The 22,070-nt window shown below is 38.0% G+C and overlaps 2 pseudogenes; both read left to right on the forward strand.

The window, feature by feature from the left end:
* The first annotated feature begins 2,416 nt into the window (after positions 1-2,416).
* LOC128633143 (uncharacterized) lies at positions 2,417-2,543 on the forward strand (annotated as a pseudogene).
* Positions 2,544-8,229: 5,686 nt separating this feature from the next.
* LOC128633000 (carcinoembryonic antigen-related cell adhesion molecule 5-like) lies at positions 8,230-21,424 on the forward strand (annotated as a pseudogene).
* Positions 21,425-22,070: the final 646 nt, after the last annotated feature.

The following is a 22,070-nucleotide window of genomic DNA, read 5'->3' on the forward strand; positions in this document are numbered from 1 at the left end:
TTTCTGTGGTAAACACTAACAGCACTCAGTGAGCTGAGCTAATAATAAAAGATAAACATAATGCTAGATCTTATGTCATCTTATAACACATTACTTTGTGCTTCCATTAAATGCATCTAAACACAGAGAGCTCAGAATGTAAATAACTTGAATCATCAACAGGCAGAAAGAAGAATTAACATAAAAGCTTTAAGTACAGTGCTGTGTTCACACAAACTGGATATTTTATCTGCTAGTCTGTTGAAAATTGTTAACAGTAAGCAAGATGCAAAAAGGAGGAAAATCCTGAGACTCAGTGGAGGTTCACTGTGACCTTCAGCAGCAACAGGAACCTGTAGAACTGTGGAAAGCTAATGGGATTCAGTAAATAAAGAGCTAGTTGTTTATCATACTTGTGGGGATTAGTATAAAATTTATACATTAAATACCTATTAGTGAGGCCAGTATGGTGTGCTCACTTAATGGTCTATGTGGGTCCAAATGCACAGTCGTTGGGATGAGACATTAAACCAAGGTCCTGGTTCACTATGGTCATTAAAAATTCCAGGACACTTCTTGTAAAGAGTAGGGGTGTAACCCTGGTGTCCTGATGAAATTCCTCCATTGGCCCTTATCTAGCATGGCCTGCTAATAATCTCCATCTCTGAATTGGCTACAACACTCTCCTCTCCTCTCCACCAATGGATGGTGTGTAGTGGATGTCCTATTGCATCATACACACTGGTGGTGGTTGAGAAGACCCCCCCCCCCCCCCCATGCATCTAAGGAATTATTATTATTATTATTATTATTTTTATTTATTTTATTTTTTATTTTTTATTTTTTTTTATTATTATTGTAAAATGGATGAAGCTATGCACAGATTTATTGGAAAAATCTAAATATTGGAATCCCTTTCACTGATCACATCTAGGTTGTAGATTTAAGAACCCCATTTTGTGACTAGCAGAAGCCCTGCCTCCCAGCTTCATAGGAGGTTCTGACATCAAGTCCAGTGAACTTTTCTGATCTTTATGGAATGCATCAAACCCAAAACCTGAAGTATATCTGACAGAATAGAAAAATTTCTTGATTTAGGAAAGACCTCGTACTTTTAAAAGAGTTAGCTTGCTTATTCAATGAAACGAGATAAAAAGCTTTACAGAAAGGTCCACTGGATGTCTTGTTGAGATCAATCATGAACCTGAGTGAAGTAGCAGAGGAACTGTACAAGTTGAGGAGTTGAATAAAGTTATGTTCTGCAAATTGTTGTTATAATTTCTGGGTTCACCTGAAAAGAGCACATCAACTTTGACCAGAACGGAAGTCTTTCTCACTTTCTCTCTGTGTGTAAGAACACAGGAAGTGTAGTGGCTTTAACACAGACCACAGGCCAGTCAGTCCTTCATCTGAGTGACAGGATGGAGCTCCGTCCACTCCGTGTGATGATCTGTGAGTAAATGTTTTCTTTGTGTCTTCAGTAGAGTGAGTGGTGGCTTAAAACAATATGTTCAGATGAAGTCTAATGTCCTGTGTGATGAGGTTAATATGTGATTAGAACATTTTCGTAAGAGTCTCTGATATGATTGTTGGATCAGTGTACATCCATATCAGTTGTGTGAGTTAGTTCATTTGAGTTGAGCCCTTGTGAGAACTTTTTTATTATAATCTGGTTACTGAGGTTAAGGTAAGGGTTACATTTATATGTAGAATAGTGTTAATTAGTTACATTAATAATGATATCAGTGGGAGCGTACAGTACAGTCCCCTCTGAAACTATTGGAACAGCAAGGCCTATTCATTTGTTTCTGCTGTACACCAAAGACATTTGGGTATGTGATCAAAAGATGGATATGAGACAAGAGTTTAGGATTTCAGCTTTTATTTCCTAGTATCTACCAATTGGGTGGTCTGAAAGAAATGTGCTATGTTCTACGTTGTTTAACACGTCTACATATAAATACCAGGAAACAGAAGCTGAAATTCTAACCTCTCTTGTCCTTTTCATCTTTTGATATCAAACCCAAATGTCTTCAGTCTACAGCAATAACAATAACTTGGCCTGCTGTTCCAATGGTGTCAGAGGGGCCTAAATATTTGTTATTTTCAGTATAGTTTATGTGGATTGCTGTTAATTGGGTGTGTCCTCACTGCAGCCTGTAGTGTAATGACATTAGATTAGATATACTACGTACTGGATGTTCTAACCTTAACACTAACCCCAACCCTAACCATAGATGGATAACAGTGAGGTACTGTTTCTGCAGTTGGCGCAGGCGTGTTACAACATACATTACGTAGTGGATCTAATCCAATGCAATCTAATCTAATCTAATCTAATCACACTACAGACTGCAGTTTCCTTTGGTTCATTTTAGTGCATATGTGTAGAATCTAAAATCTACAGGATTTGTGTTATTTTGGGTTGTAGAGTGTCTGAGGTGGCATGGAGTTTTTTTCTGAGCGTGAATCAGATTTTAGTTCATAATATTTTTGTGGGCTTTTATCATGGATGAACATTTTCTGTTTCTTAGAACGTATGAAAGGAAGAGTACATGATCAGAGTGTTATGTGGTTAGTTTTAAATAAATAAATAAAAGATAGTGTTGATAAGTTGTGTGTGAGCGTGTGTGTGGTAAGAATTGCGGCTGCATCCGAAATGGCATACTGTGACAGGTCTACTGCATTAGATTCAGTACTTGCTACACTAGATTCAGTACCTACTGCATTACATTCAGTACCTACTACATTAGATTCAGTACCTACTGCTCAGTTGTTGATACAGTACAGTACTGATCAGTAGTAAGTGGTAAGCATGAATACAAACCAGACATACTACTTGGTGCCGATTCTGACAGCTCGTCTGTGCCAGTCTTGTTGCATTATGGCAGAGGTTCTCAACCTTTTGTAACTAAAGCCCCCCCAAGCCTCCCCTATCATGTGGCACCCCCCCATATTAGAGGAGACCAGGTATAATTATGATCTATTCTATACTAAATATATATATATATATATATCTTATATATTATAAATATGTACATTATATATATTTTTTTGACTGATAGATAGATAGATAGATAGATAGATAGATTATTTTATTTTTGCTTTAGTGTTTTTGTACTTTTTTATTACTTTTCATAACTTTTATGACATTTATAAAGCTATATAACGGACAGGTATTGAACATGAATGATATAAAGTGTTCCTGAACACTATGAATACTTTGAACAAGAGAACTATGTAAAACATGTTGCATTCCAGTTGTCTCGCATTCTAAAAACATTCACATTGGGAAGAAGGGCGTGTCTCGTTATCCATGACATTGTTAAATCTCCGGCTCTCAGCCCCTCACTGAACAGAGCAGATTCAGAGGGAGGTGTGAGTGCAGCATGAAAGCAAGACCTCGCGCTTGCAGGACAGTACTGGCCACAAATGGAAAGTTGCTAAGGTTTGTCCAAAAAGTCGCTAAATTTGTCACTAGGTGCTTATTTTTTTGCAAAAAGAATGTCGCTAAAGGGGTCTGAAACGTCGCTAAGTTGGCAACACTGGTCTGCAGTGACAGCTAGATAAAAGGCAGCTAAACTCCACCTGTACCCAGAAAAGAGAAAATACAGAGGGAGAGAAAAGACTGAGTTTTTCATTTATGCTCAATATATTTGAAAAGCAATAAAATACACAGAGTACACAACTGATGCCCGGTCTGTGTTTTTTTTGCACCTCCCTTCCGATCTCTTCCCGCCTCCCCAGTGGAGCCCCTGGTTGAGAACCACTGTATTATGGGATAGTACAGTGTCCAGTGCTATTACTTTTGGCGTACTACTATAGGCTGAATATCCCTACTATCCTACGACACAGTAGGAGAAAAGCAGTACACCAAAGTAGTAGCATGTCAGAATTCTCAGTATTCATCAAACAGTAGGCGAGAAATACCCAGATGACCTTCTGATTCTGCAGTATGGATCCAGTGGACACTGTGGATACTGCACTATCCCATAATGTAACGGAACTGGCACGGAAGAGCTGTCTGCACCAACATGTCGGATGTAGTATGTCCACTTTGTATTCAGACTACACACATACTGATCAGTACACACTGTTTCAACGAGCTGTAGGTACTGAATCTAATGCAGTACGTACTGTCATGGCATGCGACAGGGCCGGTTCTAGACATAGGTGAACCAGGCAGTCCTTAGGGTGACACCAGCTTGGAGGCACCGATGAGCGCCCCAACGCCCTCGTCACCACCCGACTGACTGACTGAAGTGTTGTAATTTTATCTTCAGTAAATGGAGGTGAGACCAATCAGACAAGGTTTACAGGAAAATACGTGGAAATTCTTGTGTCTTATTTGCTGACAGCTCTCAATTCTTCCAAAAGCCATCTCACAGTCAGTGTGAGAGAAAAATGGATATACACTGATTTTTAAAATCATTTTTAGCCAGTAAAGGCACTGAAACTGAATCACTAACATCCACTGATGTGTAAATGTCTATATGAGTTCCAGTTTACGTGAACATGATGTAGCTGTCGCTGAAAACATGTATGGGTCTTTTCTTTCTTTAAGCCTTTAAAGTATTTATTTGTTATGTTGTTGTTATTACAATAATGCAATGTAAATATTAATAATAATTTGCCTATGTGAGTTTTGTTCTACAAGGGTTGCAGAAATAGTGACACCTACAGGTTAAACTAGTGAACTGCATTGAATTTAAGTTACTGTGGTCATGTGATTAGCCTAACTAATAGCAGTGCAAAAATGTGCATGCAGTTTTTGGTGCTACGCTGTACACGGAGTTAGATGCTAAAGAAGAGAATAATTAAACAGTAAAGCGTTACAGCTTCTCCTAGATTTCTGGTCGGAAGGCGCACACGGTATGTTGGTTTGTATTGTAATGTAATTGTGCAAATGTTTCCTAAGGCCATTAATGCTAGTTTAATATGTGAGCAAGATGAATGAATACACATGGACTCTTAAGAACATGCTTATGTGCAATATGCTCATGTGAGAATGTGTTATGTACTTTAGTTCAGTTTTTCACTGAGTGTTTGACGGTGATTGATGGTGTTTGACGGTGTTTGACGGTGATTGATGGTGTTTGACGGTGATTGAATGCGCTTAAGTTGTGAAGGAATGCAATAAAAGAAACGACAAACATCAGTTGAAGCATACGTTTTAATCTGACCAGAAGAATAAGTTTGGGAGCAGCTACACAAGGACAGATAATGTACTCTGCATGGTTCTGTAGCAGCTAAACCCATACAATGATAGCTTAGTTAGCTTAGCTTGACACCAAACTAGCCTAGTCTCATGTTAGCCAAAAAGTTTGATATTTTATGGTCTGGTAGTCCTGCAAACAATGAAACACCTGAGGCAAGTTTTATGATAAATCGAGCTTTTTATCTGATCAAGTCATACATTGGCAGGTAAATTACCACAGCCTTCAATAAAAAAATAGGCTACTAGCTGAGTTGAGAATGTTGAGCTGGAGAACTTTACCTCAAGTTTTACTACCTGTACCACTGAGTTGGGAATTGTGATTCATATCAAATAGGTCCATCAGCAAGGTTTTTACAAACAGATAATGAAAGTTTATGCAGACACTTTGAGTAGTTTTCAATTCTCATTTATGAAATTATGGGGACATTAACAAAACATCATGGGAGCATTAAGAGAACATTAGGGGAACGTACTGCAAACCTATCTTTCCAAACCACGTCTTTCTATTTCCATAAATAAAATGTTCCTGGTTAACAAAAAACAAACATTAAAAATGTATGTTCTGAGAACCAAAAATTGTTAGCTGGGTATACCTGATATCATATAATCACCTGATAATACCCCTTAACATGCGTATACTGCCCCCCAGTGGTGACAGCCTCAAAATACATGCAGTACACATACATTTACAAGTGCATCTAAAAAAAAATGTTACATTGTGGAAAAATGTATTTTTGCCATAATTTAATATGTATATTTTATATTCATTACACATCAAGTGAAATATTTCAAGCCTTTTTTTTGTTGTTGTTTTAATCTCGATGATTTTGGATTACAGCTCACGGAAATCAAAAATCTCAAAATATTAGAATAAAGAACTTATAATACAATAATCAAAGAAACCTTGGCTTCCAGAACACCTCAGGAGTGCCACAGGCTGATCGCCTCCATGCCACGGCGCATTGATAGAGTAATGTGTGCAAAAGGATTAAAGCCCCGACCGTGTATTGAGTGCATAAATGAACATACCTTTCAGATGGTCAAATTTCTGTATTATAATTTTTTTTTCTAAGATACTGGATTTTTGATTTCCATGAGGTGTAAGCCGTATTCATTGAGATTAAAAGAAAAAAGGCTTGAAATATTTCACGTTATGTGTAATGAATCTAGAAAATATGAAAGTATCACTTTTTGAATTAAATTATGGAAATAAAACACTTTTCTACCATATTAAATTTTTTTTTAGATACACCTGTATCTACAATGGCTCCTACACACCGACCCCATAATTGCTGGTGTGCAACTACAATCCATTAAATTATCAAAGGAGCCGGAATATGTATGTGTATGTCCACTTTAGAGATCAGTCCTCAGTGTCTTCTAAAAACGGGCAGATTTTAATCACAGGTCTGTCCAGTAATCCTGTTTTAGTTTTCAGTTGTGCAGTTCGTATTAGTCCTCTACTTTCAGGATATGTTTGAGTTATTTTGTCAAGTAGCCAAGAACCTCATGGAGCTGCTGGATCCATGATGATCACAATATCACCAACAGCGAAGCTTCTGTGTGGTTTCGTCCACTTCTGATATTCCTGGAGCAGTGGAAGGAATTCTCTGACCCACCTTTTCCAAAAAGATCAAAGTATTGGACTTGTCGCTCTTTACGTGTTTATGTACAGATCACTGTCTTTAAAAAGCCTTGGTGGAAGAGGTGGTTTTGATCTCAGCTATAAAATGTGATTGGGCGTAAGAGCTTCCAAGTTGTTTAAATCATCAGAAGCTTTGTGATGGGGAGGTCATTAAGAATAGCTTCAATTTCACAAAGGATGGTGTGAAAATTCTCATCATCCAACGATTGTTGTTGGAGAGTGGAGTACAGGACCTTCTTTACCAGATGAATGAGCCACTCCCACCGTGATGCGATGCAGCAGGGGGATTAAAGTCCATTTGAGTCCCTCAGAAACATGTACGCAGGATTTAGTCATGATCCAGTGTGTTCAAAGCTGTCTGGAGCTCTCTTTCTGCTTCAATGAAATTTGTGCCATTATCAAACTTTAATGCATGAGTCTCAGCCATTTTTTATTCTCCCATCTTGCCCTGTAGACGTTGACGGACAACGCATTCTGAAAATTTATTTCTACAGGCAGAGTTTCAATTTATAACTCATTACCTTTTTTGAAGTGTTGACATGTGGCTTCCTCCAGCATGACCTAGTTTTTATGAACATGTGGCCAGATGAGTTTGGATACATGGTGTTCCTTTAACAAGATAACAGGACGTTTCATCTCTTCTGGCATCGCTGCTCTACTAAGTCCTCCACCAACTTTGAGCACACCATCCATCAACACTGGATGAAGGTTATGAATATCACAGCTGCTCTTTACTCCAGATCTTCCATTTTGCAAGGCAGCAATCTCTCCCTTGTGCGTTTCTTGTTGAGAAAATCTGATGATTGCCGAATCTGCAACAGCAAGATCTTCTACTTCTACTTTGACCATGTAATCCAGCCCTGCAGATCTTCATTTCCCTTTTGACTCTGTCCTGCTCTGTGATAGGATCACCTGTTTCAGAAGAAAGTGAAGACTGAATGAACCTTCTATATTGTCTTAGCTTTAAGAGAACATCTTTGAACTTTAAAAGCCATGCCAGTTTTCAGTTTTACACTCGACAGTCATCCTCATAGACATTTTTTCAGAGAAATGTTTCAGTACGTTGCACAGTCCAAGCCTGAATGTGTTCATTTACCTGTACGTGCTACTGAGATCGGGTTTTTTTCCTCATAGGAAACGCAGCGCAGCGCGCGCGTTAGAACATGTGAGCGCGCGTGGACGAGCAAGGTGCGCGAGCACCTGCTTTCCCTTTGGTGACATTCGTGACATTTGGACACGTGCATTTGTTATGTTTTGTTATGTCTCCTCCCTGCTCTGTCATTGGCTATTGTTTCACGTGTGTCTGAATTACCCTCAGCCGTCAGACATTACGAGGCTGAGTATGTTTGTGTATATATACCGCGCGCCTCCCAGCACACAGCGCGGAATGTTAGGTTAGATTAGATTAGATTAGATTAAGTCAGTCAGTCAGTCAGTCAGTCAGTCTTCATGTGTAGTTCACGCTGGTTTCTCCGCTCCCAGTTCATAGTCATAGTTTATGTGTCATGTTTTGTATCTCGACCTGTTTTCGGTGACCACGACATAGTTTCCTGCCTTGCCCCGTGTAGGCCTGTTTTCCGATCGCCTGACCTCTTGCATGTTTTGGATCACGTTTTGGATTTACCTGCCTGTGTTTCTCATTAAATAAAACTGTTCCTACTGCACTTGCATCCGTCCCTATCTCCCTTACGTCACGAGACGTGACATTAAACATGAGACAGTAATGAGCAGCATAGTGACCTGAGTGAAAATAGCTTTTTCTAAACTCCATTCATTACTGAAACAGGTCGATATACTGCATTTCTTACAGCTGAAGTGAAACTAAATACAGATTTTGTTGCAGTATATGACATTGTTCTCATTTGTCTTCTTAAAGAAAAGAAACAAGTCAGCGTTACATCATATTCTCTGTTCCTCTTCCCTTTTTAGTGCTTATTTCACTTATCCGAGTCGGACAAGCTCAAGGTGATTTATGCATATTTTATTGCCTATGTTGTGTACATGTTGGATTTGTATTAAGGTGGAGAAGATTGTTTGTACATTGTCATGCAGAATTTAAGTTGTTTACATTGACAGTGTGTGTTTGCTTTTTGACTTTTCCAGCAGTGTTTAAACCAGTTCTGTCTGTGGAGCCGAATTCACCTCAAATATTCAGATGAGAGACGGTTACACTCACATGTAGTATTTCAGGATGGAGTGAACTGTACTACTGGAACAAAGATGGTGTTTATAGTCACGGTTCTGCTGAAAATTACTACACTATAAAAGTAGATCAGAGTCACAGATACAGATGTTACGGGTCTATTGATGGACGGTCAACGCCATGGAGTAATGAAGTGACTCTCTCAGTGATAGGTACATGTCTGATCTTACACTCCTGTAACATGCACTGATGCACATAATCATTACAAAACACACTGATTAAATATCAGCAACACTGTTACACTCACTGTGTCAGGTGTGTGTGTGTGTGTGTGTGTGTGTGTGTGTGTGTGTGTGTGTTAATCTCTTCCTCACACCAATATTTATTAACATCAGCATCACATCACTACATACAGTGTGGATTAAAGTCACACGATTTATTTAAAATGTCACAGATTCTGAAAAAAACAACAACGTTTAGTTACTTATCCTGTGTCTAGTAATGATTAATGGTGTAGTTGTACATTCACTGTGTTCAACATTCATAATAGTGAACACATTGATGAAGATGAATTCATTACAACTTCAGTGTGTTTGTTCAGTTATGAACAGTTTATTAAATTAATTCCATGTTAATCAGACTCATAATGGTGTTTATAACTGTAACTGAAACACAGACATTAGTGCTGAAACACTCACTACAGAATATTAAATTATGATCAATATAGAAAGAATGTACAGTGTGTGTCTGATACCAGAGGCCTTAAAGCTACACTGTAAAGAAATCACCTGCTTCGTCTCTATAAGTGCTGACTAATCACTTTGGAAATCATACATAAGAGACCTGGAGCCAGATCACATCAGGATCTCGAGTAATTGTAGGATTTTTTTTTACATTGTACATTGTCATGCAGAATTTAAGTTGTTTACATTGACAGTGTGTGTTTGCTTTTTGACTTTTCCAGCAGTGATTAAACCAGTTCTGTCTGTGGAGCCGAATTCACCTCAAATATTCAGACGAGAGACGGTTACACTCACATGTAGGATTTCAGGAGGAAATGGACCGTACCACTGGAACAAAGATGGTGGTTATAGTCACAGTTCTGCTGAAAATTACTACACTATAAAAGTATATCAGAGTCACAGATACAGATGTTACGGGTCTATTGATGGATGGTCAATGACATGGAGTAATGAAGTGACTCTCTCAGTGATAGGTACATGTCTGATCTTACACTCCTGTAACATGCACTGATGCACATAATCATTACAAAACACACTGATTAAATATCAGATGGTCAGAGAAGGGTGTGTTTGACTGGTTTGATGTATTTGTTGTAACTGTACAGAGAGACCAAAAGCCGTTCTGACTCTGCAGCCTGATGGACAGATATTCAGTGGACAGGAAGTCACTTTCACATGTGAAATACGAGGACATGCAGACACTGAGTGGATGTACAACTGGAATAAAGATGGTGTCCAAATATCCTCCTACACTGAGAGCAGGAAATATTCATTCACTCCTGTAGAGTCTCTCAGTGCTAAATACACCTGCAGCGGACGGAGAAGAAGCGACTCTCAGACCTCAGAGACCAGCAACACTGTTACACTCACTGTGTCAGGTGTGTGTGTGTGTGTGTGTGTGTGTGTGTGTGTGTTAATCTCTTCCCCACACCAATATTTATTAACTTCAGCATCACATCACTACATGCAGTGTGGATTAAAGTCACAAGATTTATTTAAAATGTCACAGATCCAGAAAAAAAACAACGTTTAGTTACTTATCCTGTGTCTAGTAATGATGAATGGTGTAGTTGTACATTCACTGTGTTCAACATTCATAATAGTGAACACACTGATGAAGGTGAATTCATTAATAGTGTGTATTTATGCACCACTCATAAAGTGCATTTTGAAATAAAAAAAAAACTTTTAATCTTCAGTGTGTTTGTTCAGTTATGAAAAAATGTATTCAATTAATTCCATGTACAGTATATATACAGTGTAATGATATTGTCACAGCTCAGTCAGATCAGAACTTAATTTCCCAAGATGCAACACTCACTTCTCATGCGCGCATGCGCTCACCATCTCCGGAGTTCTGATCAGACACACCTGGCACCAATCACACACACACACACACACACACACACACACACACACACACACACACACCCCGCTAGTACTTAGGGATGTCATTCACCTAGAGTCAATGTGAAGTCTACGTTCAGTCAACTCGTTTCTCTGCGTTACCAAGCCGATCTAGTTAGTTAGTCTTCTCGTGATCCTCGACCCCTGTTTCCGGTTTCGACTACGCTCTCTGCCTGACCCCGTTTGTGTTGTTCGTCCGATCGCTTGACCTTTGCCTGTCTTACGACTACGTTTCTTGAACTCCCCGATCCCACGCTCTACACCTGCCCCCGCTCCTGCTTCCGTGCCGACTCGAGGTTCCTGACAGATATTATAAGACCATGTTGTCCATGTGATAAAGTCACACAACTGTAACTGTTTAACAAATGCTGAATATAAATGCATTATTAGACACAAATCATCTGATTAAGATGATAAAACTCTTGTTGATGTTGTAAAGAGGAAAACTTTAATATCATCATCATTTCATATCAACAGAAAAACCCAAACCGACTGTGAGAGTGAATCCTCAGAGCTCCGTCTACACTGGAGACAGAGTTACTCTGAACTGTAATCTGCTGTCTAATGGATGGACTTTTCTCTGGTACAAAGATCGAGTCCAAGTAGCTGAAGACACCAACACACTCCATGATACAGTCTCTAATGCAGGAGGAACAGTGTATCAGTGTAAAGCACGCAGAGGAAACTACGACTCAGAGCTCAGTGATCCAGTTACAGTTACAGTTAGAGGTACGTCATGCTTTCTACTCTCTCACTGCATGTTTTAAGTTATTTCTTATTATATTTTAGATATTTATAAAGCCTGTCATTCATGAACAGTAGAGCAAAAGTTAAAGTACCGCTGAGTGTGTGTTCATCAGGAAGAGAATCTCTGTTATAAGAGATACAGACTATCAGATATCAGTGTTATGTAGGGATAATAAATCTCATGGTAGTAGAAAGATGGAAATTATAATTACACAGCACTCATGTTAATCAGACTCATGATGGTGTTTATAACTGTAACTGAAACACAGACATTAGTGCTGAAACACTCACTACAGAATATTAAATTATGATCAATATAGAAAGAATGTACAGTGTGTGTCTGATACCAGAGGCCTTAAAGCTACACTGTAAATAAATCACCTGCTTCATCTCTATAAGTGCTGACTAATCACTTTGGAAATCATACATAAGAGACCTGGAGCCAGATCACATCAGGATCTCGAGTAATTGTAGGATTTTTTTTCTTTTGCTCCACCCTGCTTCCTTACCAATGACCAAAACATGGAATTATACAGAATAAAATGTGATGTCAAATAAATGGATTAAAAAAACAACAATTATTCATATGAAAAATCTCAAACTTCTGTTCATTTTATTAAACAAATCTGAATAATGCTTTACTATAAATACATCTATCACAATACCGAATGATTAGAATCAGGATCTGTTGAAGACGCTGGACTTTTTGGTGCAAGTGGTTTTAACTTGTCCAAAATATTTTTCAGACTTACATGTGTAATGTTACATTCTTTTCCAAAATCTCCTAAACTCTCTACACTCATGAAAACCAATCAATCAAAAGTATACTAATTATTTCAGGAAATATTTTACTATCTTTGTACAGCGCTCCCAAAACCTGTGGTGTCCATAAATCCTGATGAACAGGTGTACAGAGGAGAGACTGTCACTCTCAGATGTGACATACAGGATGAAGAGGACTCTGACTGGATCTACAGCTGGAATAAAGATGGTTCTGGTGTCAGTAGTGAATAGGAGTACAGAATCAGTAGTGCTGAAACATCTCATGCAGGTAAATACACCTGTAGAGGAAGAGAGAGAGGAGGCTCACACTCCTCACACACCAGTGATGCTGTTGCACTGACTGTATCAGGTGAGTGTGATCATCTCCTCAGTACTCATTAACCTCAGGTTCACCTCAGCACTCAGTACTGGTGTAGATTAGAGGTGCACAGGTTTATCTAATAATAAATAATGCTAATGGCAAAATACACTATCTCACAAAAGTGAGTACACCCCTCACATTTTTGTAAGTATTTAATTATATCTTTTCATGTGCCAACACTGAAGAAATGACACTTTGCTACAATGTAAAGTAGTGAGTGTACAGCTTGTGTAACAGTGTAAATTTTCTGTTCCCTCAAAATAACTCAACACACAACCATTAATGTCTAAACCGCTGGCAACAAAAGTGACTACACCCCTAAGTGAAAATGTCCAAATCGGGCCCAATTAGCCATTTTCCCTCCCCGGTGTCATGTGACTTGTTAGTGTTACAAGGTCTCAGGTGTGATTGGGGAGCAGGTGTGTTAAATTTGGTGTCATCGCTCTCACACTCCCTCATACTGGTCACTGGAAGTTCAACATGGCACCTCATGGAAAAGAACTCTCTGAGGATCTGAAAAAAAAGAACTGTTGCTCTACATAAAGATGGCCTAGGCTATAAGAAGATTGCCAAGACCCTGACACTGAGCTGCAGCACGGTGGCCAAGACTATACTACGGTTTAACAGGACAGGTTCCACTCAGAACAGGCCTCACCATGGTCGACCAAAGAAGTTGAGTGCACGTGCTCAGCGTCATATCCAGAGGTTGTCTTTGGGAAATAGATGTATGAGTGCTGCCAGCATTGCTGCAGAGGTTGAAGGGGTGGGAGTTCAGCCTGTCAGTGCTCATACCATACACCGCACACTGCATCAAATTGGTCTGCATGGCTGTCGTCCCAGAAGGAAGCCTCTTCTAAAGATGATGCACAAGAAAGTCCACAAACAGTTTGCTGAAGACAAGCAGACTAAGGACATGGATTACTGGAACCATGTCCTGTGGTCTGATGAGACCAAGATAAACTTATTTAGTTCAGATGGTGTCAAGCGTGTGTGGGGCAACCAGGTGAGGAGTACAAAGACAAGTGTGTCTCTCCTACAGTCAAGCATGGTGGTGGTAGTGTCATGGTCTGGGGCTGCATGAGTGCTGCCGGCACTGGGGAGCTACAGTTCATTGAGGGAACCATAAATGCCAACATGTACTGTGACATACTGAAGCAGAGCATGATCAGTATGCAGTATTCCAGCATGATAACGACCCCAAACACACCTCCAAGACGACCACTGCCTTGCTAAAGAAGCTGAGGGTGAAGGTGATTGACTGGCCAAGCATGTCTCCAGACCTAACCCCTATTGAGCATCTGTGGGGCATCCTCAAACAGAAGGTGGAGGAGCACAAGGTCTCTAACATCCACCAGCTCCGTGATGTCGTCATGGAGGAGTGGAAGAGGACTCCAGTGGCAACCTGTGAAGCTCTGGTGAACTCCATGCCCAAGAGGGTTAAGACTGTGCTGGACAACACAAAATATTGACACTTTGGGCCCAATTTGTATACAATACACGTATATAATACGTATAAACGGCATCATCACTAATCACTTAGGTATATAGCAGTTAATAGAAGATGAACTGTATATTATTGAAGTGTGTTTGTATCTGGGATGTTAAAAATGTTTCTGTAGAGATTCCTATATCTGTGGTGACCATAAAGCCTGATAAACATGTGTTCAAAGGAGAGACTGTGACTACTGCTACTACTACTACTACTACTAATAATAATAATAAGTGGAAGAATGAGAACACAAATACATTCAATTTCTGTAGCACCTATCACTCAAACTGACTGTAAAAAAAAAACAGTAGGAAAATGACTAGCAGGAAGAAAAAAAATGGAAAACTGTTGGTACAAAGCATGTGTTTTGAGTTCATGGACGTGCAGTTAAAGGCCTGGTGGTGGATTATGGCATTCAATATTCTGCCCATTCTTGTCAGTCTGCTCGTTAGGAACCACTTGTAGATCAGTACTGGTGGATCTAAGACTCCAGGGTGTAGAGTGTTACAGCGAGGTCATGTACTGTGTGAGAATTAAGAGTGTGTTTGATTCTCTGTGAGATGGGTAACCAGTGTTCATGATAGTGTACACATTTAATGTGTGTTTGGTATGAGTAAAAACTATAGCAAACATATTTTCAAACATGTTGTAGTCGATTAGGAGTTATACCAGAAATGAGAATGAAGAGATCTTCAAAAGTCTAACTGTGAAACTCATGCAGCAAAAATTCCACATCTTTCAAACTAAGTAAGGGTCATGCAGAGCTCATAAAGAGATTGTTGTGAGTGACCTAATGCAGAGTTCAAATGAAACTGTGTTTTCAAAAATGATAAATATTTTTTTACATTTGTAGAAGGTTTAACGTTAATGCCATCAATATCTACTGAATATCTGGAATGTTAAAACGAAGGAGTTTTGGGTGCAAATAAAATGTCTGTTTTATCAGAGTTCAATTTAAGAACGTTGGAGTCCATCCATTATTCTAGATCATGAATGTATACAGTTAATGATGCGGAAGACATAGCTCATGATCAGATAAATCAGTGTTATCTGCTTAACAGTGGAAACTCAGATGTTTTTGAATGATCTGAGCAAGTGGATGCATATACTGTACCTGTAGTTAAAAGGAGGGGGCCAAGGATTGATCACTGAGGGATACCTTGTGTGTCAGGGGCAGGAGAAAAAAGGAAACATGAACCAAGCTAGAAATACTGATGGAGGAAAAGCATCAGCAGAAAGGAGTAGATTATGAGTGACTCCTTGAAGAGCAGTCTCAGTAGGGAATGTGGATCTGATTAGAAAGGCTCAGAGAGATTGCTGGTAAACACTCTTTAAAACAGTTTGGACAGAAATGGAGAATTAGAAATTGGGCTATTATTAGTGACAGCAGGTTTTTTATCATTTGTGTCTTTTTCTTTCCTCCGTCTCAGGTTCAACATACAATACTGTTATAGTATTTGTGTCTGTGGGACTGAGTTTGGCCTTTCTGTTCATCATCCTTTTACTGATCCTGCGTTGGTGGCACAAATCCAACAAAGGTCTGATAACTAGTTTTCACTAAATTGCTTATAATATAATCAGTACTTCTACAAAGCATGGTGTACAAAACATGAAATAGTATAAGCTACACGAACATGGAAATAACAAACATGTTAACAAAATGGTATATGACTGGTATTTACAGTGTTTATTTATGTTTAGAAGAACGGGCCAAAATCACACCTGAATACTTTGGCCGATTAATTTCTTCATACAGGAAGCAGCTTGAAGCTGCTTTACAAACGAAGGCTTCTCCACTAAGTATTAAATACATTTCAGTTAGTGTGTTCAATACTATTTTCCTATGTTATTCCACTTTATTACACATAACTTCATTTATGGACTTTAATGTGAATTCTTTATATTTCTGGATTTCTTGAGTTAATACTTATGTCTGTTGAAAATTTAACGTGAATAGCCTCATTGGAAATATATTTACTGAACAAAAATGTTGACACGTTCAATACTTATTTCCCCCACTGTATCTACTACTTTTTTAATAATTACTCTCATTACACATGATTTAACACAACCACTGTACATAGCTTCTATTAAATAAGAAATAGTTACAAGGTAATAAAAAATATGAATAGAATACTAATTATTACACATTGTACTTGCAATTACATAATTTGGTCCTCGTTTATTAATCATTATCAACTTGTGTCTAAATGTTTTCATAGGCCAAACTAAACAAAAAATAATTCTCACTAGATTTACACAAGTTTTAGTATCACTGATTTTCTTCATACTCGTGTATGTTGATGAATTCCAATCAGCTGTAAATTGCATCAAGTGCATTTATGACACAGCAGATTTACATTTAGTGACCACCACAATGTGTTGCAATATGGGGCACCATTATTCTTCTCCTAATTGGTTCACATTAGTGATTCTCCTTAGAAGTGAATTAGCCCACACTCAAGAGCTCTTATAGGATACACTATTGTTTTCCAAACTCACTGGATATTCATGAATAACACATTATGTATGTAAATGCTCCTGTGAATGATTTACAAATAAATGTGTTCATATCCAGCTTGATAAATGAGACAAATTGTTGCTTACACATAATTTAATAGCTTGTAATTTCTCTTTATTTACTGGTACATTTTAGCTATACACGTGTATATATAACGTATAAGCGTTCTCTAAAATAAAGTTTGTATGATTTATAAATTGAGCAAATGAAGAATTTCTCATACAGGAAAGGACAGAGACATACAGCAGAACAGCAATCAGACACCAGGCCAGAACCCGAGTCAGTCAGGAGCTGAGGATTCTCAGTCAGGACACGCTCCACTTCAGACCGGTCAGACAACGTGTCACATAATTAATACTTTCCTTATGTATATAGTAATTCAATATAAGATTGTGTTCTTACTAACAAGCTAATTTAACAATGTTCATTTCAGTGGAATTGTTTTCAGAATTGTCTGAAAATTTCTCCTGTTTATTCTTTATTTGCACTCCTTTCTGTAGATGTGCACATTTATGACACTGTGGAGAACGCAAGTAAAAGTGAGAGAGATTTCTTTATTTCATGTCAAATATTTCCACTTACACTAGAAGGAATAAATCTCAGATTAACACCATACAGTAAATACATCTCCTGTAGTGACGATCACATTGCACTGTGATTAGGTGAAGCTGCAGCTGAACTCAGTGGGGCCGTTTATGCACAGGTCATGAAGAAAAAGGAGTCATACAAGAATAAAGGTGGAGTATTTTTATACTGCAACTTCACATTTTATATATAAAAAATATTTACAGTCTACAGTACATTCAATCATCTGCTATACTAAAAATCTGCATGCACCTCCCATTTTAGGTGTCAGTTCCACTATAAACCTCAGAAAGAAAGGAACTACTAAAACCTGTTTATTATATAATATATTCTACATAATACCACATGTGCAAGGGATAATCCTTGGCTAGGTGTACATTACACGATTTTAATACACTACGTGGAGGCAAAGAACTACTCGATGTGCGGTTATACCATGGTCACTTGCCAGTGCTGACAAGATAAATCTAACATTGATGTTTGCAGCACAGTATTTGACTGAAAAGATTAGAAATAACGGTTATTTTTTGTGTTATTTTATTTCCCTAAAGAGGCCACGTTAGGGAATACCGTTGCCATTAAGGTGTACTTGGTCTGCGACAATGTTTCAGTAGGTGGTATGTGTCAACATAACATCCACATGAAAGCTAGGACCCAAGGTTTCTCATCAGAACATTGCCCAGAGCATCACACTTCCTCCACTGGCTTGCGCTCTTCCCATAGTGCATCCTGGTGCCATCTCCTCCGCAGATAAGCGATGCACACGCACCTGGCCGTCCACATGATGTAAAAGAAAAAGTGCTTCATCACACAAGGCCACCTTCTTCCATGACACTCTGACTGGTCTGCTGTTATACAGCCCTATACACAGCAATCTGCGATGCACTGTGTTTTCTGACACCTTTCTAACATAGCCAGCATTAACATTTACAGCAGTAGTTTGTGCTACAGTAGCTCCTCTATGGGATTAGAATAGGCAGGCTGGCCTTTGCTCCCCACATGCATCAGTGAGCTTTGGGTGCCCATGATGCTGTCGTCGGTTCACTGGTTGTCCTTCCTTAGACCACTTTTGGTAGATACTACCCACTGCATTATGGAGATGCTCTGATCCAGTCGTCTAGCTATAACAATTTGGCCCTTGTCAAAGTCGCCTCCATCACATCAACTTCAAGGACTGATTGTTCACTTCCTGACTAATATATCCCACCCCTGACATGTGCCATTGTGTGTGTGTGTGTGTGTGTGTGTGTGTGTGTGTGTGTGTGTGTGTGCGTGTGTGTATATATATATATATATACACACACACACACACTAAGCATCAGTAAATGTGCATACAAAATTTTTCAAGTTTAAAAATAAAAAATAATAATTGAACATGTTGTTCAAACCCATAACAAGGAGAAGTGACGATAAGCTCCACATTTAAAACTGTGTTCAGTTACATCCCATCATGCACCTGTAATTCTCCACACTGATCTCTTTTTCTTTTTCGTTTCTTTTTTCTTTTTTTTCTTTTTTTTTACAAAGGTTGATTCAGATTAAAATGTTATCTGTGTTTGTTTTGTTCTGTTCACCGTGACTGCAGATGATGATGCTGGACCCAGAGATGTGATTTACACTGAGCTTGAAATCAAGCCACAGAAAAAAGCAAAGAAAAATCAAGGTAAAGCTATCTGTACATATTTATATAAATCTGCATGTACATTACTTTTTATTGTTTTCTGATTTAATAACCAATTCATATAGTTCATGTGTATTTAACAGTTGAGATGGCATTAATGACATTAATTCAGCGTTTCTTGTTTACATCTAGTGAAGGCCAGTGTAGAGTATGAAACTATTTATTCACAGCTGAAGCAGAACACATAGGTAAGACAAAATCTGTTCTATTTTCAAATCTCAAATTGAGATAGAAATACTTGGAGAGATCTTAGAATTGTATAGAAAACCTAGTTCAAGTTTTGTGCCTTGCTCAGTAGGAGTTCAGTTGGAGTTATAAACAGTTATAAATATAAATAGTGTAATATAAATGCTACAGCCTCAGTTAGATTGTTAACAACTTTCTAAATTACTACACCTAAAGCAATTCTAAAAGCAAATAATGTCAAAAAGCAGCTCCAGTGTCCTCTCTTCCTGTTGCTGCAAGCCTTACCAGCTGCTGGGTATCATGATGTAATCACAGCGGAAGTGAGTCAACTGTAGAAATGCTCTATAGCTCTTAGCAGTAGAAAATAGAGCTGTGCATTCTGGTTCCTCTCACAGCTCAAACACTCAGTACACAAAGTGAGAGTCCTCTAGTACTTTCATTTCCTGGGCTTGATCTTTACTTTTAAAGAAAACTTCTAAACAAATTTAGGAAAACAAATAAACCTCAGTCTATAGAAAAAAAAATAAACAACCCTATGGCAACCAGATCCCACAGCTGAACGTATAATGCATATTATGACAAATAAATCAGCTGCCTTCACAGTTTTTCACAGTAGAAACTGGGTTTAATACACTTTTTATTTGTACTATATGTATATATCTCCCACCACTACCTGGCCCTATAATTTTACATTCACAAAGACTCGTTTTTGCTGATGTATCATTAGTTACTGTGGAATACAGTGTGTGGATTAAACAAGCCCGTGTCTCTTGTTCAAGACGACATCAAACAATCATCAATTGTTGACTCTACTTCCAATCCAATTTTTTGCAAAATACCCTAGTAACATTTCTATTAATAAAAGATAAAGTGGTTTAAAATCACATCTTTGATGCATTTTCATGTAATTTCCTCCTCGTATAGTACACTGACACTCCTATAAGAAGTGCAAATATTGCAGTGTAAAAACATACATGACAGTTTCTCCTTAAATAAGCCATCACTATTTACTGCTTTATATTTAATAATTACTGTATATACTGAAATATAAATTTGCATTGCCTTTTAAATGTTCCTTAATGATTTGCTGTTGGCTTAAAACACCAAAGTTTAACCATTTCAGGAACTAAAATCTAAAACAGCTGTAAATGTTCATTTACAGGTGCTGGAGGAGTGAATACACAACTGAACAGACGAGAGAGAAGAGAGAGAGAAGTTCATCATGTGTGCAGTGACAGTAAAATCGGAGTGAGGTTGTTTTTTACAGGTTCTTTGCACTTATTTGGTTTAAAATGTGTGTGGGGGGGATTAAGAACGTGTGTATGGACAGCATTAAGATGTATTTACAGGGTGTATTTTATTGATTACTTGTGCCACTATTAGGACTGGTTGTAAAGCAAAAGGATTTAGTAGTAATAGTAAGAGTAATAAGTCAATGTGACTGAACTTTTATTCTTGAAAATGTTTTTTCACTCATGTGAGGGGCTTCATCATGTCATCTGTGTGCAGTTCACACCACCAGAACTCTAAGTCGTTATGATCACATACAGAGATACACTGATGTATTTTCCACCACACGGTACAACCACAATCTCCAGCCTACAGTTAAAAAGATCATGTATCATTTCATCATAACAAATATCACTTCATGGTTTCATTGTATTAAGCAACACTTTAAATAAATGCATGCAGATATCACAAACCACAACAAGATGAATATCTATCACAAGTCCTAAACTGTGTGCACCAAATGTGTCTGTAATGTCACACGTCTTCCAGAAACTATCGTTTTAATGTATTTTTATTGCACTGTAACAAGCCTGTTAGAAAAGTCATGTGCATAGAGTGTACAGTTTTATCTCCAGCAAACGTTTGTACTCATCTCCATCCATGTGGACATAAGCAGTATCAGTATATGTAAAGTTAGAGGTGCTCAGTACAGTGCAATCTCTCAATTTATTTACTTGGTATTTTAATTTATTTTTTTTTTCTTTGGTTTAAATTTGTAAGCATTTCAGCAATTACAGTTGTACTTTTAGGTCACACAAATGATATCCTGCATTAAAATATACATGTATACAAAGCAGCTGTATTTTATTAAGGGGCGTTATTCACTGATTAACCTCCAGTTGCTTTACAAGTGATGACGTCCTATGAAACAATGCATATATTCATTCTCATGCATCATTATTGTTGTACTCTACAAGAAAAATACCTGCATTGCAGTAGAAATCATCAGCTCTGTTTCTCATTAATATTACGTTTAAAAAGTGGCTAAAGCTAAACAGAGAGCATGAAAAATTTCAGATGAGGAAATATTTTATCAATCCTGCATCACACAGACTGTGAATAAAGTCTACTGTAAGATATTGCAAATTTAAAAACAAAACAAACAACAACAAAAATGCATTCATGTGTTTTCTGTATAAAGGGGTCATTTTATTACCTTTACGCACTTGTCAAAAGATTACGACAGTGCCATCTTCTGGGTATGATTCATTTTAGAAAAGTCTACGCATTATTAAATTCTATGTCTTTGAAAATGTACATTTTACATTTGTTTTTAATTTGTGTGTTTTTTT

Source organism: Ictalurus punctatus, chromosome 7 (genome assembly GCF_001660625.3).
Source record: "Ictalurus punctatus breed USDA103 chromosome 7, Coco_2.0, whole genome shotgun sequence".
NCBI lineage: Eukaryota > Metazoa > Chordata > Actinopteri > Siluriformes > Ictaluridae > Ictalurus > Ictalurus punctatus.